A 21,297-nucleotide genomic window follows, 5' to 3' on the forward strand; every position below is an offset into this window, starting at 1 on the left:
TTCAAAGGTCATCCAGGTCCAACCCCCTGCAATGAGCAGGGACATCTTCAACTAGATATGTCCTCAACATAAGAAGGACATGGAATTGTTGGAACAAGTGCAGAGGAGGCCATGAGGATGCTCAGGGACTGGAGCACCTCCTGTATGAAGATAGGCTGAGGAAGTTGGGGCTGTTCAGCCTGGAGAAGAGAAGCTGCATGGAGACCTCAGAGCAGCTTCCAGTGTCTGAAGGGGGCCTATAGGGATGGTGGGGAGGGACTCTTCATCAGTGACAGGACAAGGGGTAACGGGTTAAAACTTAAACAGGGGAAGTTTAGATTGGATATTAGGAGGAAACTCCTTCCTGTTAGGGTGGTGAGGCACTGGAATGGGTTGCCCAGGGAGGTTGTGAATGCTCCATCCCTGGCAGTGTTCAAGACCAGGTTGGACGAAGCCTTGGGTGATACGGGTTAGTGTGAGGTGTCCCTGCCCATGGCAGGGGGGTTGGAACTGGATGATCTTAAAGTCCTTTCCAACCCGAACTATTCTATGATTCTAGATGAGGCTGCCCAGAACCATGCTGTAGCTGAGCCCCAGAAGGAGGAACAGGGACAACTGTGTGCTTTGCAGGGTGACACAGGGCACACATGAATCAGCCATCCACGGGGATGTGCCCCAGGGACCTTTCCCAGTAGAAATCTTCAGTGCTCTAGGTGATGATTAATGAGAACTTGTGGTTGGAGCTTAGCAATTGTGAAATCCCTGGTAATCTAACCAATGCCAGGAAATAGCAAACTTTACTGCCTGGACCTCAGCCGTCATGTCAGGCTGGGATTTGCTGCACACCTTGAAAGGATGAAGCACAACCCATTCCTCCTCCTCCCGCACCAAGGGAGAGCCCTGCACTACTCAGTTTATGTTCTAGTAAAGACGACAGGGGTAGGTCAGAGCAATTGAAACCACCTTTGGGCTTCAGTGGTGCAGGCCACTGAACATCCATTAGCTACTAAAGGGATTCTGGCCCTCGGTGACCTGGCCTGGATTGAAATCAGTGACCTTGCAATCAGGCTGCACACCCCATTAGCCACCTCGGCCGCCTCTTGAAGGGGTGTTCTGTGCAGCTTTGGTAATCTGTGTGTCCTTCCACACATCTCAGGAATGTAACTGGGATACAGAGTACGTCTGACTGGAGAGATGAAGATATTAAGCATGTGTCTTTGTCAGTTATGGCCATTATCATTAGCAGACTAGCTGCTATTCCCTATATATTCCGTTTAGAACCGTTTACAGCTGAAACATTTTTAATGGCTCGATGAATATGAATGCAACATTTATAACCATTTACACGTATGAGACTTTGGGGCACATCCATCTTTCACTGCGGGCACGTAACCTCCCATTACCACACTGTCACGCTGAAGAGTGAGTGGGGAGAAGAGGACCCCACTTTGCAGTGAAAGATGAGGACATTATTTCTGCCTGTTCGGTAAAACACATGCTCAGAAATCTCCCTTGTTGTCATCCCAGACTTCTCTCCCCAGTCAAGCACTTATTTAGGCTCTTTATACTTTCATTAACAAGGGGAAAATGCAGGCCGTTACATCTGTTAGCAGACATAATTTTAGACAAATACAACTTCTTATCAAATAAGCCTGCAATAAATGTTTCATGAACAGAACCCTTCAATAGAACTCCCAACACTAATTTAATGAGAAGTATCAAATGAATTTTTTTTTATTCTCATATCTCCCCCGAGACAAATGATACTTTGCAGGCCTATTTTTAACAAATGAATTATTGACTTAAACTGGCACAATTAATCACAATATAATGGGATCAGGGGATGTTAGAGGCTCATTCAGCACGGCAGATGATGAGTACTGACTCTTCCAAGAAATGAGGCTCTTTAATCATTCCCAGATTAACAGCTACATGCTTTCAAATTTCAATCATAGGGAACTGGCAGTGTGGAATGAAAAGGGCCCACTCCAGCAAGACAGAAGCAAGCAGGAGGATTTCTTACCCTCGTTGTCTAAGAAACAGGCACTCACTTCCCTTGGGAAAGGACAGGATCTAAGTCACGTTGCATTTCCAAGAGTTCCTCCTTGCAGTGTTTATCAGGGTACAATTTGCTTTCAGGAGGACAGAGGATGCTCACAACTCACCGGGCTGTTTGACACCTGCCCCCAAGGGAAAATGTTCAGGACTTAAGACAAAAAGCCTCTTAACTAATCCTCTCTTTATTAGGATAACTTCTCCCATGTTTTTACACCTTCCTGCAAAAGGTGCTAGTACACTGCATGCCATGAATACTAACGGTGTTGGTTTGGAGTTATTCTTTCTTACTTTCTTTGGTCAGCTTCACAGGCTTATAAAGACAGTTCTATGAATTACAAGGTACCCCCCCCACCACCACCACCGACAACTCCAGAACTGGGTTCTTCATGCCTGCGGTCCTGCATCCAAGAGCATCCAAACTCTGCAGCAGATCTGAAACTAAGGATCCATCCCAGCTATTTAATGGAAGCCTCGGGTACTGAGCTAACACAGTTCTTCGGATGCTAGATTCAGCGCAGAGTCTATCACCTCTAGTGATGCTGAGGACCCTTCTACAATGCAGAGTACTCCTCAAAGGCTAGGGGCCCATTCTTCCCTAGCCCAGAGCATGAAGCTTTCTGTGCTCCTCCCAAGGAAACCCCAGATGAGCACAGAGAAGAGCAGACCCCCTCAGACACCTTTGCAGCTGCTCCCAACACTAGCAATATCCAACCCCAAATGCAGTAAGACCTTGGGGCAAAGAGCTCTTGGAACAGCATCAGTATTGCCCAACCCAAACGCGTAAGAACAAGCTTGGGTCTGGATCCCCTACAGGGCTTACAACGCCTTGTGGGAAGTGCCAGGTAATCCTATTTAAGCATATGTAGAAGGGGCTTGAGTGTTCTGCGCCCCTGCAACCTGCAAAATGGGGTCTGGGACCCCAGTGGACAACGTGCTGCTGATTTATCACCTTGCCTGGACTCTGAACTCACAACTGCAGACGCAGAGAGCAGCAAGAGCGTTCCTCACAGCAGGGATCTTATCCAATTGTCTTGCCATGATTGGGACTGGAAATTTCTTGAGCTCCCCAGCCCGTGTTTGACTCAATTAAAGAGTAATTCAGAGGCTTTTGTGACAAACAATAACAAAATAATATGAGCACAGATTAACTTTTAAAGTCAGGAATGGCAAAGGAGATGAAACTAAATTAACATCAAGGCAAAGTGAACGCACACCGAAACTACAGGGAAAGTCAAACCCTACATCTGCTTTACTTTGCTCGCCTGGAGTTCAGGGATCTGCCTTTTCTCAGCAGCACATAGTGACATCTCAGACACCTCAAGAGGAGCCTTTTCCTTCAGCCTGTGCTGCCTGAGGTGCCTGCAATACCCTGGAATTCTCAATTTGACAAGAGATTTGGCAAGTAAATCCTGGGTGAAGAGATCCCCGGCGGCTGAGCTTCCAAATTCCAATGCATTTTGCACTTTCAAAATCAACTCCTTTCTGAATGGGAGACAGGAAACAGTTCCCAGGGTGGACCATGTGCATCATCTGGCCTTATACCCTGCTTTGACAGTGTCCTGCATCAAACACACCTCGGCGAAAGAACTGAAGAAACTCCATAGCAGGATGTCCAGGAAACAAAAGGAACTCCACAGATGTGAGACCCACACAAGCCACATCTCTTCCTGTCTGCTTAAACAAATGCAAACCCCAAAGCGTGTGGTTCAGCACCCCTTCAGCACTCACTTGATTACTGCTTAGGGTTATTCCCCCCCACGCAATAACATCACCGACAGAAACACATCCTCCCGTAGATTCACGTGCCAAAACCCAAACTGAAATCACTGCCCAGAAGTGGATTCCATTGCCACTGACCCCAACACTGATATCTGTGCTAAGGGCTATCAGAAAGTCTGACTTTGCAGGTTGACATTCAGTGCTGGAGCTGGCAGCAGGAAGAAGCCCTGAAGATGGTTTTCCCTCTCCACAGGAGCCCTTTGCTCCCCCTATAACAAAATACACACAATATTCCAAGGTTGCTTCCTAAGGAGATCTTCCAGCAGTCTTTGCCTACTTGATGTACAATATTAGACTTCCAAACCAACCAAACCAGGACCCAATAATACCAACACCATGATGCATTTTAAACTGTCAATATACTAAAAATTAGCCCTTTTCCTTCAACTTCAGAGCGTGCTCATTTCCACCAGGATTTCAGTGCGCAAGCAGCACCCAGGTTATTCTCTTGATCTATAACCACATCCCCATGTTTTGGCAGGGAGAGAACAGCTTTCTGTCCACTTCAGCCTGTTTCTGGTGGAAGCTGATTTAGAGAGCTCCTCAAAACGGGTTTGCTGTGCTCACCTCGTGGCTTTCACAGCTGCACATCCTCAAGCAATGAGGAAACACTGCAGCTTCCATTACCCCTGAAGTCACACCGAAAGAGGGAACAGCTATTTGCAATGGAAAAGCAATGGGAAAGAGACTGGGGAGGTGGCAGATGGACCAGGCTGTGCCAGACTTTCTCAACATGTCTCACTGTCTGCAAGGCAGAGTGCAGAGATGGGAAGCAGCAAATGAAACACGTTTGGGCTTCCACACACCTCAGTGTTCGCACGGCCACTCTGAGGAACAGGGCCAGCTCCTGGGTCTCCAGTGGAGGTCTGGTAGCCAAAACCCATTCTCTACTTTAATTTATAGGCCTGTCAGAGAGTTAGAATTGATTGGGAAGAGGTCTTGTTTTACCTATGGTGGGAGGAAATCAAGTGATGTTAGCAGCAATGCTGGGCACATTATCATCTGCTGGTTCCATTTAACAACTTCTCACAACATATGCAGTTTACATTATGGTATCCTGCACATGTAGTCTTTGGCTGAAAATATCCTCCAGAGCTCTGAATTTATGGTCATGCAAATACTCTGAGAGGCAAGAAACAGGCATGCCAAAGAATGAAAAAGGAAAGCCTTCTTTGTTCCTGCTTCTAGGCCACGTTAACTCCAACCCTGCCATGCTGCAACGCAACAAGGGATGCTGGTGTTTCAACCACACATCCTCATCTTTTGCTATGGCAACTCCTCAAATACCATCATCCTGCACAGATTTACTTGGCTTCCATGGGCACCTGGAGCTGGGCCTCTGAGAGAAGATCTGCTTTCAGCCAAGCTGTCTTTTTCTCTCTCTGCAGGCCTGGCATGACAAGAGGCCTCATTCTGCCATGATTCCTACCAGCTCTGCATCCCCTGGGGAGTCTCCTGAACACCAGCACAGACCACTGCTGTGGTCAAACCCACACAAGCACAGCCTAAGGAGCTTGTTCCTCATCACTGCTAGCCTTTCTGCTATGCTTTTTCCCCTGACATAAAAGTTCAGCGTGATGCAAGAAGAGGACTGAACAGAATCAGTTTGTCCATCCTTTCTTTCAGTATAACTAACCTCACTTTGCAGCTGTCAGAGACACCAGCTTCAACCCCAAGATCACTACAGACACACGGTGAGGATCCTGAGCTCATCAGCCCTTCCTGCCCAGCTCATTAGCTTGGGCCCAATTAAGCTGATTCTGGACTTGTGGCCCCAACCCAGCTTTGGTGCCTTTGCATGGCACCAGCCAGCGGCTGTGGTGTTTGTCACAGTGGAATTGCAGGCTTAATAAAGGGAAAGAAAAACAAAAGGCCGTTGTTCCAAGACCTCCATTTCACTTTAGGGCACAAACAATATATACCCAAGCAATGCAGCAATCTGTCACCTGTCAGCTCCTGGCAAAAGCTTTGTGGGAAATTCATTTTCAAGTGCAGTTTCAGCAGCCTGCTGCTGTGAGGCTGTGCAACAGCGGGAACGGCTCGAACGGGAAGCGCACCCCTGGGTGTCCTTACTGGGTGCTTGTCACTGCAAGGATGCAGCCCACTGCAAAGGGAAAATGCACCTAAGAAATCTTACCTGCTTTGGAATTTCCTCCTGTGCCAGGCTGTGATTGCCAGTTCATGGAGATGAATCTATCATCTATCTAGGGTCATGGATTTAGGATGAGGAATCTCATTTTGTACCCAAAGATAGCAACCCTCTGCTCTGAGGAGTGGCCACTTGGAAGAGAAAGGTTAAAGCAGCAAAAGGCGACCAGGATTTACTAGGGGAACTGTATCAATGGCAGCATTTGTCACCAACAGAATGGCTTTCCCTGCAGGTCCACTGTCCCTCCACCTGTGACAGTGGCCATGGAGCCCTCAGCAGGGCTCTGTCCTGCCTGTACCACAGAACAAGCACAGCAAACAGCTATTTCCAGCCCTGACTAACCCACACCATAAATCAGAGCGTCCCTCTTGGCCACACATATGTTAACTACAGCTCAGTGTGGTCACAACTACTGTACAGGGCTGTTTTTTGATGGACTCAATTACTCTTAATTTATACAGGGCAGAGCTGCACGCAGTATGAAGTACTTAGCATTGTCATTTTAATGTCATGCTTAATACACATTTTTAGAGCCCTGGTCATTAACTACATGAGAGATTTGAGCTCTGGATTTACTATACAGTGCTCCAAGGCTCCACTTGGCTTTTGGAGGACGTCGCAGCACTCTGCTCAGTGCTGCCTCACGTACAACATGTACTCTCTGTAGATGGGATTATCCCATTTCTCAGTTCTGAGATCACCAGGGATCAGCAGCACACCTCAAGGGGTGACACAGGGCTTGCTTTGAAAGATAGATTCTCAGGTTCAAGCGTTCAGTCAATACCCATCAGTGTGCTAAGAAATGCAAGCAGGTTTGTGATTCTTGGGGAGGGTTATTACTGCAACAGCTCACAAATGAAAGCTCCTGTTTGTGAGGGAAAGATGGTGGAGGTTGCTCCTGCATGGATTAAAATGACCCACATTCCTTCTTCCCCCTTCGTGTTTCACTAAGCGGATTCACCCCCTGCACGCTATCACTGCGTGCTCGTGTCTTCATCAGAAACATTAATAAAATATTCCCTTGTTTGTTTACCAAAATGCCTTTTATGGAGATGAAATATTCCGAGGAGCTGCTCATTTGTGTGTTTCACTGAGCAATAGATTAAAAAACCCCAAACACAATTTGTGCTGCTGAAACCTAAACCATTCTGACAGCAGCAACAACTTGTTCTGTGAAAACTGGTTCTGAGGGGGGAAAAACAAGGCAGCAACTTGTCTAAATTCCACTATTTAATATGTTCTTTATAACAGCCTCATTCTGCGTTTGCTCACTGCTGAGCACTATGGCCTTGGTACCATCTGAGCTATGATACCACAGAAGCATAGATATAAATGAAGATGCTAAATGGTGATTGCCAGTTCCCTGAACCATCATCCTAAACTGGCCATTTAGGACAAACTCCATGCAACCCATCAACACAATTCTTGTCTTTTCAAAGGTCTTGTCTACAGGGTACCTTGAGGGAAGTGGAGACAAATGACACCGGAGTATGCAGTTACTGTGCATACATCAAACTCTGTGCTTAGATGAAAGTGCACCAAACTCCAGACACGTTATTCTGAAGCACAGCAACAACATGGGGGTTTGGGAGCCTTCGACTTCTGTTTGAGGTGGGGTACAATTAGTTACTCCTCATATAGCCTGCCCTGAGCATACTTTATAGGTTATGGGTTGCGTGACCTGTTGCTACACACCTGAGTCACTGTAACATTGCTCATTTTCTAGGCTTCCTACAAAGTGCATCTTTTCCACCACTCTTTTCTGGTGATACTACATAGGACAGGGAAAGTTTTGCTGCAGGAACTGCAATTACTGGTGCTGTTATTTATCTTCTGATTACCTACGAGAACACAGCAACAGACCAACTGAGCAAACAAAGCCTCTCTTCCTCTGCCCCTTCTCCTCCAAACAACCCAGTGTAAGCAAGGGGACCACACTTAACCAGCACAGGCTGGCTTCTACAAACATACATGGAAAAACCTAGGGAGGAATCACACTTCTGATTGACATCTGCCACTGTGATCAATATGGGCAATGAAAACAGCTGAGATCACTGCTCAAGCTGCTGTTACACGGTTTTGGCAAACAAAGGCAAGTCTCCACTGTCAGTAGTGAGTGACACCAGCATTGTCCCCTGCTCATCACTACCCATGTCCTTCCCAGGCACTGGTTCTCCCTGCAGGGAAGCTGCCTGGGACTGGAAGGGGACAGAGCAGAGTCAGGCATCGGGGACTCGAATCCATGCACAAGCAGGTGTTAAGTGAATTCCTCCAAAAGGACACGAGCCGCTCTTTCGCTGGCTTTGGGATGAATTAGCATGAATTCATAATCCATAAATCCTGGTGGCAGCAGAACAGCATCCCTCCTGTTGTTATTTATTTTGAGATTTTCACTGGGGCAATAGCTTTACGTTTGACATTTATATAGGTCACAGTGAGCTAATAGCCATCTGCCATCTGGGGACTTTTATAATGAACATTGCAGAAGACTATGAAACAATCTCTGGCATTTCCGAGTCGAACATAAGCTGAAATAGGGTTGATCTTTACAATATGCTCTGCTGTCTCTCTTCAGGTTTGCATTAGTCATTTGCCTGGCCTTGCTACACACACACACACGCTTGCACATATGGGAAGTGGTGGGCTTCAGCATTTAATACTACCAGTTAATCACCACACACATGAAAAACACCCAGTACCTTGCACAGCTATAAAAGACCCCCAATTCACCTGAAAATTCTTCATACATTTAACAAATACTAATGCCTCCCCAGTCCCCCTCCCCTGCAGCACAGGAGACAGCTCTAATGCTGACTGAGCTGTAGTACACAGATGTGAAATGGCTCCTGCAAGGTCACACAGTCTTCCCTTAGCATAACCCCACTGTCCTGATCACCCAAATACATACCAGGCTGAACAAAGGCATCTAGAAACATGCAGAGTCCCCAGCAAAGCTACCACAAGCACTGCTGCACAGAAGATGACACCACTCCATCTCACCCTTGGGCCAGGGGCTGCACCAAGCCTATTTATCAGCACTCAGCCAAGCGCCCCATGATTGAAAGCAGCTGAGCCAGGGGAAGGCTGGGGCAGGTTATGGGTCATGTCCTCACCTCAACAAGCAGCACAGATCCTGGGAGGGACTTTAAATGCCACTGAAATCTCCATAGTGTCACCTCGTGACTGCCTGCACCCACACCAGAAGCGCTGCTGCTGCAGCAGGCTCCCCTCTGGCTGGCTGCAGGGAGGTGATGGAACCCCACTTCTATCCCCCAGTGATGTAATAGTGCCCAAGGGCGTAACCTGCAGCTCCCAGCCTGGAGAGGAGAGTCCCTGCCTCCTCCTCCTCCTGCACTCGGGGATGATCCATACAAGAACATGTCGGCTTTCCTAGCACCTGGGTGCACCGTGCTACTCTCATCACCTCTTGCAGATGGGGAATTGATAGAGGCAAAGATGAAGTGACTTTGCTGAGTTGTGTAAGGCACCTACCAGAGCTGTGAGTGAACCCAGGTGTCCCAAGTTTCAGGTCAGCACTTTAACTGCGAGGCTGCCCCTTCTCCCAGCACCTACATGCTGTTTGTTACCATACACACGTGAGAAAGGACTGAATGTGCTCAGACAGATGAGAATATCCCATCTCAATTAGTCACTCTCCAAAAAGCCTCCTAGGGGGCCAGGCCTCCTTAATGCTGCATGTTCCTCCTGAGTTCCCCAAGCCTCAGCAGGCCTCAGGGTAATAAATTACATTTGTCTCTGCCTTAGCAGCCTGGCTGAATCCTCCTTTCCGTGACTCAACTCGTGATGAAATGCCTGTTTCCTGGTGCTGAGATCCGGGCAAATTGGTCTTTTCAGCCTCCCTCCTGAGGGACGTGCCTCAGCCAGGCGGCTGGGGGCATCTGTGAGCTCCTGTCCCGTCCCTCTGCCCCCCCGTACAGACGCCTGGTCCTGGGGTGTCACTTGTTTGTATTATGTCTTTGGAGGATGACACACAGAGCACGTTTGAAATCCAATCCCCTCTCGTAGGGCTGGGTAATGGGAGATGCTTGAGCGCTGACCAGGCTTTGACCTGGTCCTGCAAGGACTCGGGTTACACAAAGCACTGTGCTGGCTCTGAGAAGCAGAAATCTTGTAGGCTTGCACAATTCAGCAGGTGACAGCTTCAAGAACTGAATGCTCAGCTGCTGCCTGCTAATGCTGACACACAGAGGGGGCCTGGCAAGTCCACCCTGCCCACTCCCACCACTGCTGTGGTGGTTGTCCGTGCCCTGGCCCTCTGTCCTTCTGTGCACTGAGACTTGAGCTGATGACACGGGCGAGAGCATCACCTCCTGCAGTCACACAGCCCCTCCTGGCTGCAGCATCAGCTGAGTTAGGACTTGCCTTTCATTGGCCTCAAACTAATGGAGTTACTTTGCACTGATGCTGCTGCAAACAGATATTAGCTCTGCCCGTGCCACAGACATCACTGCAGACTCTGGTCCACGTGAGAGCAGTTTCATTACAATGGAAGGCATGAAAAGATAAATGCTGTAACAACCTTATCTCTACTCCTTCCACCACATGCACGCTCCCTTCCCCACAACACAGGATGTGCAACAATACACAGTCAAGGCTGTGCTGTTAAACAGTGCTCGTTCTTCTCAGCACCGCTGGTAATACATAACACAGCTCAGCCTGAGGAGTGCTCCTGGTATTGTTATTAATGTCCATGTCATAACTGCTTCCATAGGATTTCCATTACGCCCAGGGATCACAGCGTGCAGAAGGTGCCAGGAGCTCAGCCCCGACTGCTTTCCCCCAGCAGGATGTCAGACCCAGCTCTGCCTTTGAATTACAAAGAGAGCAGAAGTTTTGCATTGTTTCAGTTAAGAGGGGGGTATCACCAAAGGGCACAGAAAAGAAATGAGAGAGAAGGGATCATTCCTATTGCTGGGAACACACATCTGCACCAGCCACATCAGGTACATTTCCTTCTGCTTTGCCGCTTAGTGCTCTCCTCCATTCGTGTTGTGCTTCAGACCTCACCTGCAGCATCAGTTCAGCCTCTGCCCAGTCCTGCTCAGCTCCTGTGGCAGCCCCTCAGGTCCTGCCATGTCCCACCTCTGTGCTCTGCACTCCCACCAACCCCCAGCCCCTGCAAGCTGATGTCAATCACAGCTCTTTTAATGTGCTAACTTTCTAAATCCACACTTGTGCTTACTTAACAACAGGCTGCTTTGATCAGTGGAACGAAAGCAGAACTAACAAACCTGAGCCCCTCTCCTGACGCACCCCTCGCCAGGCCTCAGGCTTGTAAAACCAAAGCAATTGCAAGGCTTAATTTTATTTCCTTTACTTTCAGGCTACAAGGTGCTGGTTCTGATTAGGAATATTCCGAGCAGGAATAAAGCTCTTTTAAATAAAAACCATGTTGAGCTTTAAGGGGAAAATTGCACAACCCTATCAATTTAGAAGAAATGTCTTTTCAACCAGCGGTGTGGACAGGGCTCTGTTAAGCCAGGCGATGTGGGAAGCAACTCTCCTTGTTAGTCACATTGCTTTTATGGTTTAGAGATCAGAAGAACATCATTTGTAGGCAGAGAAAATGGACTTTACCTCGGGATTCCAGAGGACCAGAGCTCCGAGTACTTTGAGGAAATGCACTTTCAGGAGCACATCCAGAGGTAACTTCTGAGCCTCACAAAAGCAAAATGAGATCTCACATAGACTTCACTTGGGTAAATATGAAGTCACGAGCTTGATTTCAATAGAGTGCAACTGAGTATGTACTTCATAGCTTGGTAAAGCTGAAGCTGCTGCACTGGGACAGCTCTAGAGCTGCCTCAGTCACAGAGGCTGATACAGTTATGTTAATCTGTGGTGCTGAACAAACAGGCTGGTGTTTGCTGTAGAGCTGCTTTGGACTGCTGCTGCTGGAAATGAAATCAAGTATGGCCCAGTGGCTGGATTTACACAGACCTAGCTAAAAACATCCTCATGTCTTCAGAGCATGGCCCTGGCAAAGCTGATCCCACCAGCACAGCGCCCTGACCACTGGAAACTGGACTCCATCAGAGCAGTGTCACTTCTAAACAAGCTGCTGAGGTGTAATACATGGGGAACACATCCTGCCTACACGTGGCTTTATGATACTGCACAGATTTTATGCTAGGGTCAAGGGAGAACTCAGGACCAACCATTTAATCCTATTCCTTTTAGGCATGAAATCTGCCAGCCCCAGCATCCTGATCGCCCTTTCCCCTTCAAAGTTGCTCCTGCCTACTCTGGGTAGCAGAACCTTATCTTTGTTTTCATCTGCCTGTCATTCTTGATTCTTACCCCTTTGGAGATGTGTGCTCTCCTCCTACCCCCACAGATCCTATGACCTCAAGGTCCTCCCCCATTCAGCGCCAAAGTCATGTCAGAGCTGAGCTTCTGGTCCCCAAGGAGGAGTTGTTGGGACCTTTCACAGGTCAGGGTTCGGATTAAGTTAAAGCAGCAAGGAGGTAAAAGCTGGAGGAGGCTCCTGCAGAAGAGTTCATGGATGGCTGCTGTACTGCAATACGAGGGGCTTGACTTGAGTGTGCTGAAGCCAGCAGGAGGTGTTCTGAATGCACCAAATGCTTTATGTGGTTTGGTTTTTATCCATTATTTCTACCCTGGTTAGAAGTGAAATGGCTGTCTTAGGACTAAGGCTAACTGCTCAACGATACGACTACATACACCTTAAAGTGTGCTTTTCAAGACTGACAAGAGTGATGACAGTAAAAAGCTTTATAACCAGATTTAGGATGAAGAGTACACTTACCCCAGCACAGGAATTCATCCCTTCTAAGTGACTACCTCTGCTCTGGTAACAGCTATTATTATGTTGTTAGAGTGGGAAGAAGCTCATTCACAGACCAGGGCTCCACTGCGCTAACAGCTCACTAGGAAGAAGGGGCTGCTATCCCAAAGGGCTGGCAATCCATATGTGGTTCTGAACCCTGCTGCTGGCCATGGCCTTAAAAACCTGCCTCTGGCACAACCAGTTTCAAAGCCTTCTCCTCTCACTTGAAACTCGGCAGTCTAACACGATTTCATTAAGCAGATGCTAGACAGATAATGTGCCATCTTCACGAGAGGGGTGTTTGCTGCATGACTCTGATGGCAACACAAAAACTTTGGCAGACATCAGAGGACTCTGCATCAAACCCTTCCCTTTCCCTAAGCCACGCTTCTGTTGTAATTACTGTTTTCCCTAGTCATTCTGTGATAGGTACAGGCAGCCTGGCAACACCTTCAGGGAAGCTTTGTGGGACTGAAATACACCACCACACGTGCTGAGTGTTAAGTCCGCCTGGACCTGGACCTCATTACTCCAAGTGCTGATCAAGCGCTGGCAAATCAAGCTGCCCCTGAGTGCTGAACACAAAGTGCACCAGACCAGTGCAGTTGCACGCACTTCAAAATGCTGATCTATTTTCCCAAGATGTGAGCTAGTTTTATGCTATCAGCATTTTGTAGCTCAAAAGCTGTGGGTTTCTTTCCGGTACAGGGAAGGTCAGCATGCTCTGCAGTGACTGCGGGCTCCTCTGGCTGGCAAGCCAAGCCAGGGCCCCAGATAGCCAAAGGCAGGTGCTCAGCTTTCAGCAGAGACCTGGCCCCTTTCCAGTGCTTCCAGGTGGCCAGTCCCCAAAGTGAAGGCATCTTGAGACACGTCACTTTGAATGCCGGTCACCGGGACTGGCAAATCCCCTCTAAATCTGCCTGTGCCTTTGCTGCTGAGTACACGTGGGGTATCTGCAGAACCAGCCAATGCACTCCATGCTGAGGGGACATGGGCCCCGCGCTGCCACGACTGCGATTGTACCTCCCCTGGCAGTTGCTGCATTACTATGACAGCTGCAAACCCCGATGAGTGAATAACCTAATCGAGCCATTAAAAGAAACAGAAGCCCTCTGCCCTGTTTGATTTCTCTCTATAATGATGTAAAGTGCACTTTAATGGAGTCAAAGTGGTCCTGGGCCATTCTTGTTAAGGCCATTTGATGCAGTGCTATTGAGTCCCACTGCTAGCGTTCATTACCTCCCTTCAGCTCTCTCCCCTGCTGCATTGTAGTTCAGACTCCCCAGCACAGTTTCGCTGCTGCCACAGCCCCTTGCCTGCATTTTGTCTACATAAATTAGACCTTGTGCAGCATATTGGCCTGTCAGGGGACTAGGAAGAAACTGTATATTGTTTCTGGCATTCCCGGGCCCTTCTGCCCCTGACATCTGCTGTGTTTGTGACAGGGAATACATTCCTGACTCATTATCCGGGCAAGCGGAATCCCTCCCTGACAGCACCATTAATCAGAATCAAGCAGTCCAGCAAAGGCAAAAAAAAAAAAAGAAGGGAGAGAGAAGAAGAAGAAGAAGAAAAAGCAAGCGAAGAAAAAAGACAGTTCCTAACTTTCACTTCGGTGTCACTCCAGTGTCTGGACAAGTAGCAATCTATCTTTCTGAGTGACAGCTCTGATGGATGGCATTATTTATGCTTTTGTGTATTAAAAGACAGTTCTGGCACTGGCTTGTCACTCAGCAGAGCCTTGAAAAAAGTTGGAATTCAATTTGAAGGAAAAGAGGCCAAAGATCAGATGGTTCTGGCTAGGAAGTGGTGCCTGGAAGGGCCCAAGATTACAGTGGGAGGGAGGAACTGGAAGAGGTGTAGAAATGATGCACAAATGAGTAACTGCCCTTGCAGGTACAGAGCTTTTCCCTGTGTATCTGTATTAGTATCTGCCTGGGCTGGAGAGGTCTGTTTGTTGACACAAACAGGTTTGATGTTCCTTGGAGGGATGCATCATTTGAGGGTGAGACAGGCATATGCTTAATTTTCTGTACATAATTTGTGCGTGTTTGTGTATACAAACATTTTTATGTATGCACATACATATGTGACTGAACGTGGGTGTTTCACAGCGTGTCTTTACATGCACATGTGTATTTACATCATTAATTTTAAATATAGGCTTTTTGTTCTAGCACACACATCTTCCAGATACGAAACACAGACCTAAATACCCATACACACACGAAGACAATCACACAGATACACCCCGAGATGAACAATACATCCATGTTTTGAATTCAGTCCTTTTAAAACATGTTTCCTTACCACACTGTGAGTGATTTTAAGTACAAACACAGGACAATATTCTTTAAACTGGAAGTGCCTTACTTGTCTCAAGTTTTTGAGAAGAAACTGCATTTCACTTCATGTAGGAAGTGCAGTCTGACTGTTGGTCTGGTTTTACGTCTTTTTCTTTACCCACACACAAGCTGAATGCAGAAACCCTGGTATGAAGATTTAGATGCTCCCACTTTGTAACATTTCCTACCTGTAGAAAAGGCTGGTAACTGCATGTGAAATGCCAGGCTGAGGAGCTGTCACATACTGACCCATTTATAAAGTCAGAATTCCAAGAAGTGTAAATCTGCATCTTTGTTTAACTGTGCTGATGTACGTGCTGGCAATGGAACCCAAAGGTGCTGATACAGCCTATACCACATCGTATATAAATACTAGAACACGGTCAAAGTATCTTTCTGTGGGGATATTTATGTATAATATCTACATTCTGTATAACACAGTGGTGTAAGAGGAAGCAAGCAGGCCACATCCACTTCAAGAGCAAACAGATATATCTCTCTTAAAACTGTGAGTATTTGTATTTATGTCAGCAGAGAATTTGGCTCTACATACATTTCTGTTTCTGCAGGCCTGATGACAGGAAGAGCCTCTCAGGACCTGCTGCTCCATGTTCTGAGTGAGCAGTGAAGACTTACCTGATCTGAAACCATAGTTAAATTATTAAAGCACAGTATATGAATAAGGCATCCCAAGCTTAGGTGTCAACTTAAATGAAAAGCAGAACTCCTACCTGGAAAGACGGAATGTGTTCAGAGGGCTTGGCTCACAGATGGATGCACATCTCTTTCTTCATCTTCTTCTGATGTATCCTGGGATTGAATGGGGGGAACTGCCTTTATGCTGCTGTGCTGACTCCAGTGAGGATGGAGATGCACAGAGGTACCAGCACCACTCGCGCAGGAGCATCTGCAGGAGTATCAAATCAAAGAGGGTGGGTTTGGTCATAGGTGGAACAAGGCTGCCAGCCTCTGTCTGCAGAAACATTCCCTTCGTGTAGTGTCTGTTCAGCAGGCTGTGGCTGCCCATGGAATGCCATGCACAAGTTTCTAACCAACAGTGGTTTGGGTTTATGGGTCAGCTATTCAGAATTGATGCACATAGCTCCCTAGAGCCATGCAAGATGTTTCACTCTGTATTTCCAACAATGAACAACACATGGTTTGGACCTGAGAAAAGATGAAATAACAAGAAATATAGTTCCCATTATTTATAACTTTTGCTTGCAGATGACCCATGCCTTGGCTATTTTGACAAACATCTGCTTTGGAACCCATTAGACAACACAGAGCATTTGCTTTTAACTGCTACAGATCTGTTTCTTTCCCAAGCCCCAGCAGGTTTCAGTTCCCCTCTCCTGGACTATTGGCATCAGCAGCAGTGACCCTACCACACCTAGCAAGTCTTGACAGCAACCGCTCTTGAGACTATAAATCCAGGGCAAAATCCCAAGGACTTCAGAAACTGCTGGAGTTCTTGGCTAAACCCAGGAATGGTGTTGACTTGCAGGCCCAGCTGGGTTGTTACTATCATCCTCTTGGATTCTTCTTTAGCTTCCTGAGGATAGTGGATCTCCTCTTCCCATCCACAGGGAGTTTTTAGCTCGGCCTCCTTACAAGACTTAGAAGTAACATCAGATTTCCAGTATACTGACTGAGCACTACACATGGACAGACAGGGAACTGCTGTTACTCACAAGCACTTGAAAACCCACCAGCCCAGGTTCACCCCACTGGTGCTCTGATGGAGGTGCAGGTCACAGGCAGGCCTAGGACTGCACTGACTTCATCTGGAGCAGCTCTCTAAAGGGATGACATCACAGCAATGCCAGGCAACGAGCTGCCCCCTCAGGGTGTGAAGTTCTGGAATCGACCTATTCTTTCAAGATCCACAGCTTAAATTTCAAAGTGAGATGTGTGTGCAATTCCCTCAGGCTCCTTTGAAATCCCAGCCCGTGTTTGGAGAAGGAACTGGTCATTTTTCTACTCCCAGGCTCACTGTGGCAGAGGCTGTGGATTGCCTTTTTGAATGCTGATACCCTTAAACTGAAACTGGCTGGGATGGAGGGAGGCTGCAACAGCGGAGAAATACACAGAGGGGTTTCTCTTTGCTGGCTTTCAGATGGGTAAGGTGGTCAGTAACTGCTCCAGAAGGAAACAGTAATAATCACTCCTAATGGCCAGGCACAGAAGAAAAGGAGAGTTTATCTTATTTGTCAATCCCACTGTATCCATCTTCCTGGAATTACACAGTGAAATAAAGACATCCAAGACTACACCTCAGCTGGGGTAAATGGTGTACACTTTCATAGCTCCTGTGAAGGCAATTTATACCTGCTAAAGATCTGCCCCTTGATCTCCAAAGCCAAAGGAACATAAGCTTTTGTGTTTTAAGTGTGGTGGTTGGAATGCTGGATTCTACTCTGTCGTCTGTCAGAACAGCAGGCAGAGGGGAGGAATGTGCTGGTGTCATATGGAAACCGCGGTTTGATGACGGACAAAATTAAATCCTTGCATTTGGACATAAACCATGGTAACACAAAATATGCAGCAAGTCAGGCTTGGTTTTCAGTACTGAAAACACAAGGCCCCACTTGGCAGGCTGAGGAGGGGATATTAGTCAGATTTAGACATGGTTTTCTTTGTTTTATTGAAGGATAAATAATTACGTGCTGAGATATTCCAGACACATGTTAGCAGAGCTCTGTGTGAACCACAGCAGAGGATGCTGTGAGAATAGGAAGGACTGAAGGTCCTTTAACCTAAAAAGGACCTGGGAATCCTGGAAAAGTTCAGGGGTTTACTCCTGGAAAACAGTCCCTAAGTTTCCTCAACATATATCTCACATGCTAATCTCCATCCACTGAACCTTCCAAGCGCTTGCTTTCTTGACATCCTTAGGTTAACACTGATTCACTGTATACCACATCTCCCCAAAGCGTCTGCTCAGCATTCCAGCTAAAGCTTTAGCTGGGGATGCACTGGGAGCAGTTGGGTGAGCACAGCCCAGGGGATCTGGGAACAGAGGCACTCCATGCTTGCACTGTAACAGCACCTCTTCTTCTCTTCTAATGCTTTTCCCAAGTTGGAAGTCCAAAGAACGCCACATGGACAAGTAAGAAACAGAGGGTCTGCTCCTCTCACGCATGTGGCAGTGGCTAGTTCCGAGTCACACAAAGACCTTACGGGGAAGTTTCATTATGACTGGGTAGCATTTCTTATTTAATGGAAACAAATGTCTGTGGAAGTGCAGCAGATAAAAACAACACTTTTCTAAGTGCAAGAATTCTGACACCAACTTATTGGATATACCCAAATCTGCTGAATAGCTCAAAGTGATACTCAGCAAATGGATGTTCTGCTTCCCACTCACTGTTTGTTCCACAGTCTCCCAAGGGGTCCTGCTATTTTCTGGTTTAAAAGGAACCCCTATGTAAAAACTGCCTGCAATAGAGGATCAAAGGTATTACAGCTCTGCCTCATTGCCACCACCCTGTTTTTATTTATACTGTAATACCCTGAAGGCAGAGACCCTCTGTCTGTTCTGGTTTTGTATCGTGCCTCGCTCAGTGGAGACCTGACCTGGCCTCTGGTTGCTACCTGTGCTGTCGGAGCGAATAACCAGGACAGTCAGCAGAGCAGCTTGAAACAGGGGCTGTGATCATTCCCAGAGGCAATGGGCACTCAAAGTCATTAGCTGCCCTAGCAGAACCTGTGCAGACAGCCACCACAAAGTGTGATGGATGGTCTTACCAGAGACACTTGGAAATAGACAGGATTCATGGAGTTGTGGGGCCACACCTCTGGGGTGGCACAGGCATTATGGTCCACCTGAACAGCTCTGTCTTCACTGGCCTGGCGCTGCAGTGTACAAACTGCTTCTTTCCCAATATCCCCATCCCAACTGCCATTCCCCAACATGATTTATGACACTTTGTGCTGTGAATTCTGCATTGCTGTTGCCTGCCAGCACTAATGAAGCGTGCAGAGACCTGACAATATTGACTGGTCGTAGTCATTCATGTTTCTTTTTCCTGGTCCTTTGCTACCAAAAAACCTTAAAAAGAAGAATGTAGAAGGTGAAAGCCACAATTCACTGACGAGGTTCTGGAACTGCCTTTCTCTAGTAAAAAAAGCTGCTTCAGTGCCTGCCCTCTAGCACCGAGTCCTGGTTTCACCACCCCCAGGTTGCTCGGGATGCTGCTTTCCATCTTGCACTGTCCTGGTGCATTTACAAGTGTAAAATGGAACTTACAAATCACGTTTTGGAACAGGTAAGGGACATAAACATCAGCAGAGCAGAGTGAGCTTACGGAGAGATGAAATCAAGCTGAGGAGCAGAGATCCGTGGAGCTGGATTTCACATTTCACTGACGCTCTTGGTCCAGAGGTTTGCTCATTAACAAGGCCATGATTCTGCTATTGAGACTCATGGTAAGTGGTTCCTCAGGCAAAGATCCAGCAAAGCACTTAGGCAAATTCATAAATTTATGTCCCATTGACTTCTGTGCAACTATTTATATGCTCAAAGTCATGCATGTCTTAAATGCATTTCCAGAGCAGGCCTGGGACTCAACAGCCTTTCTGCAGCATCGTAAGCCCCCAAGCTGTGAAAATTCATGAGTTCCAGCTCTCATTTCCCCAAAGCTACCACACTGCAATGCAGAATGCACCCTGAGAAAATGCAGCCCCTGCTGTGGTGTTCGTATTCCGGATGAAGGCCTGTCTGTTCCCAGGTCACCCCTTCCCATCTTCCATGGCCACATCTTTCATTCTACTGGCGTGACTGGAAAATACCTGGTGCAAACCTCAGCAAGGAAATCAGGCCCATCTGGCTGAGGGTGAAGCACTCCAATGCTGGCTTTCATAAAGCAGACAGATGAAATGCACATTGAGGTATGAAACTGAACATTCCCATAAGCCCTTGAATATGTTCCCCAAGTGTGAAAGGATGCCCAAGCAAGTCTCATTTTCATCAGCCCTGTCTGTTAGCACCCAGCCAGTGCACTTTATAAAGAGCCTAAAGAGACAAGGTATTATAAAGATCATGCAGCCTAGGCAAGCACAGAAGTGATTTAAAACATTCTAATCTCATTAATCTGTTTCTTCTCCCTAAAGATGTTCAAAACCCAGGCCAGAGCCATAGCTGGCAAGCCAAGCAGGAAAGCACTTAAATAAGACCTTAAATTTAAGCTCACGCTTAAATTCTATTTACCACAACGTTCATTTCAAGATAAATTCATGCTAAACCAGTATTTCTAAGAAAAATAGAAACTCACCTGAGCCAGAGCCTTTGCAATATCAACAGAGCTAATCTGTAGTAGACGAGGCTTTTCTGCTTCAGGACTTCTTTCCCACTCTTCTGAGCCTCTTTCATCCAGCAAAAGGAACAGGAATTGTGGCTTTGGTGGCTGGCCTTAGCAAAGCAATTCTACTTGGATTGTGCATATTCAGCTACCTGCTGGGAAAACCCCCAGTGAACCAGTCTGTCACCAAGCTGCAATGCAAAGAAACAAACAAATGGCTATAATAAAGAGAAATGACCTGAAATCTGATGCACTTGTTCACAGCCCCAAAAGTCAGACCCTTTTTCTTGATGCCTTTTCCCCCCTGCAGTTACTCAGGTATTGCAAGTGCTGCACTGGTTTTGGGTGTTGTAAGGATTCATCCGTGCAGGTTTGCTTACAGCTCTGAAAATCACAGTTTACAGTGTTATCACCCACCCTAAGTGTATTTTTACTATTACCTAAGTTACTATCACAGGCACCTAAGTCTGGTAGCCAGTATTTGGGTATTTACTGTAACAGGAAGACACCTGACTGGCAGTTACCATTCTCCTATGGAGTGGGCAGGTTTCCACACACTTGAGTCTTTCTTTCTCCCAACTCCACTGCTAGGGACTATTTCTATACTCCAGGGAAGCCAGTAACCTCTGTAGGGGAACCAGGTCACCAGTTAGATACTCATTTTCTGGAAGCTGTCAATCTTTCACCGTGTACTTGGCCACTCCTAACTTATTACTCACATCACGATCCTGCTTAACGTCCCTAAGCCTCATACAGGTGAAGAAACCATTACAAGTGTTTGCAATGGTAAGTAACACCCAGCCACAGTTGTAATTGGAGGTACTATGTGCATGCCAAACGTTGCATTAGTATTATTATTGCTATTGACAGTAT

General features: G+C 47.0%; 1 protein-coding gene and 2 long non-coding RNA genes across 4 annotated transcripts in view; 1 reads left to right on the forward strand and 2 right to left on the reverse strand.

Annotated features, from left to right (window-relative positions):
* Positions 1-15,956, reverse strand: part of LOC133279119 (uncharacterized) — a 95,982-nt gene extending 80,026 nt beyond the window's left edge. For both annotated transcript variants that reach the window (XR_009746778.1, XR_009746779.1), the window contains exon 1: positions 15,853-15,956. This is a non-coding gene — a long non-coding RNA (uncharacterized LOC133279119). The remainder of the gene's footprint in view (positions 1-15,852) is intronic.
* Positions 1-21,297, forward strand: part of RAB11FIP1 (RAB11 family interacting protein 1) — a 402,092-nt gene that overhangs the window by 237,755 nt on the left and 143,040 nt on the right. The gene's annotated exons all lie outside the window — the stretch shown is intronic.
* LOC133279120 (uncharacterized) lies at positions 1,684-8,958 on the reverse strand. The gene is made up of 2 exons (XR_009746780.1): positions 8,874-8,958; positions 1,684-2,159 (listed from the first exon to the last, which is right to left on the reverse strand). It is a non-coding gene; the product is annotated as an uncharacterized LOC133279120 (long non-coding RNA).

This window comes from Pezoporus flaviventris, unplaced genomic scaffold, assembly GCF_033815535.1.
Source record: "Pezoporus flaviventris isolate CSIRO_AGI_PZ_B2104156 unplaced genomic scaffold, CSIRO_AGI_Pfla_v1 ptg000071l, whole genome shotgun sequence".
Classification (NCBI taxonomy): Eukaryota; Metazoa; Chordata; class Aves; order Psittaciformes; family Psittacidae; genus Pezoporus; species Pezoporus flaviventris.